The following is a 4,838-nucleotide window of genomic DNA, read 5'->3' as shown; positions in this document are numbered from 1 at the left end:
CCCCAAATATTAACCATGTAATGTGCACCTGGTAGTTAGACATGAGCTCAGTGGATACTCTCGAGATCAAGATAGCTCTCTGAAATGCTAGGAGCTTCATCCGATCCCAGACACTCTGGCACCCCCTCCACGCTTCCCCATCGTTTGCCTAACTTTGTTACTTTCACCCTGCGCACCTCGCAGTACAAATCACAGGGCATCCTGCTTCTGCTCCCCCCTTGGCATTTGCCTCCTGCCTGGGCCGCCCTCTCTAAACACACTAATCAATCGAATGCTGAGGGATTTAGGGGTTCCGATGGTGAACATCTGGTAGTTCAAATAAAATGGCTGTGGGTCTGGGGTCACGAGGGCCCTAAAACTGGGATGGGTGTTTTTGCAGCTCCAGACCTCTGCCCTGCCTCCCATTAGATTGCTGACCTTCTTGTCTACTGCCTGAGATGAGAACAGGAATGGGAATGTGCACTACTGCTAAGGCCTACATCTCTTATTCCCCAGAACTGGGTCCTGGCCATTATAAACATGGCTTCCAAAATGGCAGCGGTTCAATATATTTTGGTGCTCAAAATACCTAACTACTTCAACCTCTACACTTACAACAAGCTCTAATATCCTATCGCCCCTGGTGTGCACCTCCCCACTTCCCGCTGCCACCTTGTGTCATCATCTACAATCACTCCTTGCGTATCATTCTCAATCTAAACCGTTTGGGGGGAACAGGGAAGCTGGGCATGCATCCCAACAGGAGCACCCCAGGTGAAGATCACAGCTCGCCCCTGCATCTAACAGTGCATTGCATTGCTGAGGGGGCGGGCCAGAAGAAGGCTGCAGTGCGCAGCAGTGATCACGGCGGCGTCCCCTGTTGACATGCAGACGTCTCCTGACTAGAACATTGCCGCAGGTGTGGTGGTGGTCATGGCAGTGGGCTCCCCAGCCAAGGTGGCCCACTCTGAAGGTAAAGAAGGGCCATGGAGCATGTCAGAGAGCGTGGACGTCCCCCCACTCATGCAGGCATCCTCCCCGGGCTGCATAATGGGTACGGGTGGCCCCATGTCGTGGACAGGGCCACCCTGAAGAAAGAAGAGGGGCCAGGCCCCAGCTATCATCCGTAGAGGACAGGCTCAGCCAGCCACCATCCAGCCTTGTTACCAGGACTAGCCAGGACCAGCTATCCACCGTTTAGCTTTGCCTTCAGCCCTGCACCAGTCAGCGCAATGCCAGTGCAACCAAGAATAGACCCACAAAGGTAGTGTGAAGGGGGTGACAGACTGCAGTAGTCACCCAATTGTGACATAGGGCCTCATCGGGAGTTGGGTGGAGCAGTACAAATGTGGCAGTAACGCTATTACCGCTGCATTACCGTTCTGCCGAATCCTGAGTTTGGGGGAACCTTGGAGCATTCGTCTCCAGAATTGAGCTGGAGGTGAATGTGCTGACTTTCCCCCCATTTTTGGTGCAATTACTGCGTCACAATTACTGCCACAGTAATTGTGCCATAAATGCCCCATTGAGTCCTAAGGACTCAAAACAATTGGGACTTAACCCACCACTGCAACTTTTGATCCAGAGCTAATAGCGCCGGACCAAGTTGCAGTAATGCTAATTGCGTTGGGCGGTATCCCGGCAGATTTACGACCGGGATCCGTCTAACTTGTGATGACCCCATGGTGTTTTAGTAGTATATATGTGGTAAGTTAATGTATATATATGTATGTATAGTTATATGTATATATTTATTTAATTACTGTTATGTAAGGTCATTGTTAGGTACGGGGAAGGGTAGAGTTGGGGTAAGTGTTAGGGGTTATGTTAAGTAGAGTTAAAAGTTAAATGGGGTAGGATGACATATATGGCTATTATTTACAATAGGGGGTTTAGAGGAGGTTCCCTGGCATGAGGTAATGGGATAGTGTGGTGGCCTGTCTGAGGTGCCTAGTAAGATGGGACGACACATAGAGGCCTTCCTCTGGCCACACACTGTGTGGGTGGTACCAGAACTTAGGTAGGCAGTCTGTTGTGCCAGACTCACCCTAAGCATACCCGAGACCCCTCCAAGTAAGGGTGAGCTGACGTAGCATGTCCCTAGTCAGTTGGAGCACACGCCAGGGGAATCCTAGGGAATAGGTAAAAGGTAAAAGCGGCTTTATTAAATAAAGAGGGGTTTCCGTTGGGTGCCTCAAACTTATTATCCAATGTAGGTTCAGTTACCTTGGATCCGTGCTTCTTGTCTGACTTGGAGGTCTTCTTGCGTGAATGCAGGTGGTCGGAGAACAGATTTGGGCGATCCTGTCCGGCGGCCACCTTGCTAGTCCGTTGTGTGAAAATGTGGGCAAAGCAAGGTGGAGTCCCAAATGAAAACTCCAAATCAGGGGAAAAGCCAACGGACTAAAAATCCCACTTGGGATAGTTGAATCAATTCGGTAGGAAAGGAAGAAACTATCGGAGTAAGCCAGGGTTGTATCAACAAGAGAAAGTACTATTACACGTGGGGTTGGTACACCTGGGTTATATCATTCGGAAACTCTTTAGACCAACCCTTTACTCCTTAAGGCGTTACAAAACTCTTTTGTACATTTGCCAGAAAAGCCAGGGATCAGGACTATGCAGTATGAAGAGAGAGTGTCAGCGGTCAAGGGGACACAAGCGGGAGCCAGGTCAGAAAGAACTGACAGCAACTGGGAGAACACAGGGAAAGGAAGACAATGGAAGCCAAGCAAAAAGGAACAAGGCACGGGAAGGAAGAAAGGAAAAAGCAGAGAGCGTCACCTCGAGCAGGAGCTAGCAGGAGGGATGTGACACGCCTGTCCGGAATCACGGAGTAACTGAAGTAGAACGCAGGACACGGGTGGCACCATGTTGAAAACGACTGGACTGCTGCTGCTGTTTCAGCAGATACGTTGCAGCAATTGCTAATGTCCCCTGTGTCTCCAATGCTGCCACAATGACCAGCCATTTTGTGAGAGGCGGGCGAAATTGGCCTTTTTTTTCCAAGAGGACATGCAAGGACGGAATGGAAGAGAAAGGTAGGAAAACTGAATGGGAAGACAGAAAGGCATAAATTTCTTAAAAATAGACAAAATCCCAAGTTCAGAAAGGGGTGATTTGTGCAGGTCAGGCAACAATTATGTAGGGAAAAATTCCATACTTTGGGGAAAAATCGCAAAAATGACAGAATAAAAGGTTATGTGGTGGACATGGTTGGCCCGGTAAGGCAATGGCTTCTGTGAATTTTGAGAAAAACAATGCCCCGCTACATTCCCCCAACTCTTCCAGTTAGGAAATCACACATTTTTCGTAATGTTTCACAAACAAGCAAAACCACAAGCCAAAAACTGAGCCATGGTACACAGGAGTTTTATGCTTACGGCGTAAACAGACGTACTTAGCAAGTCTTTTGGCAGAGTATATTTTATGCATTTCTGAAAAGAGGACACCTGTGGGAATCCACAGAGGTGTGACTTGAGCGAATTGCCCCAGAATGTATTACCCACAACCCGCTGCAAAGTCTGAAATTTGGCAAGGAAATCTCAGTTTTCGGTTATTTCACTCTGCCACCCACCGAAACACACTGCCAACACCACATGTCCTACCTTCCTGCGTTCTCACAGGTGTTTTGATGAAAACGGTACCTCACATGTTTGGGTGCACCTACCTGGGCGCAAAGGGAAAAGGCTAAACCACTGCTATCCCCCCAAAGGGTTTGGGGAGCCAACCTACAAATTTGGGCCTGGGGTGTCGCAGCCACCAAGGAAAACAGGGAACCCCATGCATTTCCGAAAAGAAGACACCCGTGGGAATCCACAGAGGTGTGACTTGCGCGAATCGCCCCAGAGTGTATTACCCACAATCCCCGGCAGAGTCCGAAATGTGGTGAAAAAACACAATTTTCAGACATTGTGCTTGTGCCCACCCACCAAAACACGCCGCCAACACCACATGTCCTACTTTCCTGCATTCCCACAGGTGTCCTAACGGAAACGGTACCTCACATGTGTGGGTGCAGCTACCTGGGCGCAAAGGGAAAAGGCTAAACCACTGCTTTCCCCCAAAGGGTTTGGGGAGCCAACTGTCATGACGCCTACCCCCGGGCATCCGGATCAAGCCCATCAGCTCCGGGAGCAGGCATCCAGGCATTTACAAAAACCCCAGCAGCCCCAGCTAGGGGCTGTCTGGGTTCGGTCCTGGCACCGTAGGCACCAGGCTCATAATAAAAATCAGTCCTGGCGCCATAGGCGCCAGGCTCATAGACATTACTTACCTCATGCAGACTATGCTGCAAATAAATCCAAGCCAACGTCAGGCCTGGATGGGACTATTTTACTACAGGGACTATTTTTTACTCGGTGTGGTCCTGGGGAACTTTTTTCCTGGGACTACTTTGGAGGCTATTTAAACCACGCCCGAACAGCAGCACATGCTTCGTGTTATTCTGCATCCAGCAGCGTGACTCTCACCGTGCCTGTAGCCAGCATCCAGTCTTCTGCCACGCCCGCATACCCACAGCCAGCATCCAGTCTTCTGCCACGCCCGCCTCGAATCCTGAGCTCCTAGAATAAAGAGGAAGAAAAGGACAAGGTTAGAAAACGAACTTATTTCAAATTCCTCACCTGATTCCGGATCCATTTAATCTCCCGACCTGGAAAGTACATCAGTCCTGCACGCGTCGCTTCGCCAGCTCCAGCACGATGCCATACTCACCAGTTCTCACAGCATCTTTCGATCTGGCACTGTCTCCATCATTTCTTCGCCGTACTCCGGCACCTAGGGGCACAAGAATAACAAGGTGAGCCAAGGGAATCAACAAATACCTCTTACCACCATAGACTTACCTGACTTACCAC

This window comes from Ambystoma mexicanum, chromosome 8, assembly GCF_040938575.1.
Source record: "Ambystoma mexicanum isolate Mex_15411 chromosome 8, UKY_AmexF1_1, whole genome shotgun sequence".
Classification (NCBI taxonomy): Eukaryota; Metazoa; Chordata; class Amphibia; order Caudata; family Ambystomatidae; genus Ambystoma; species Ambystoma mexicanum.
The sequence above is the reverse complement of the archived record's forward strand: the minus strand, read 5'-3'. Positions refer to the sequence as shown.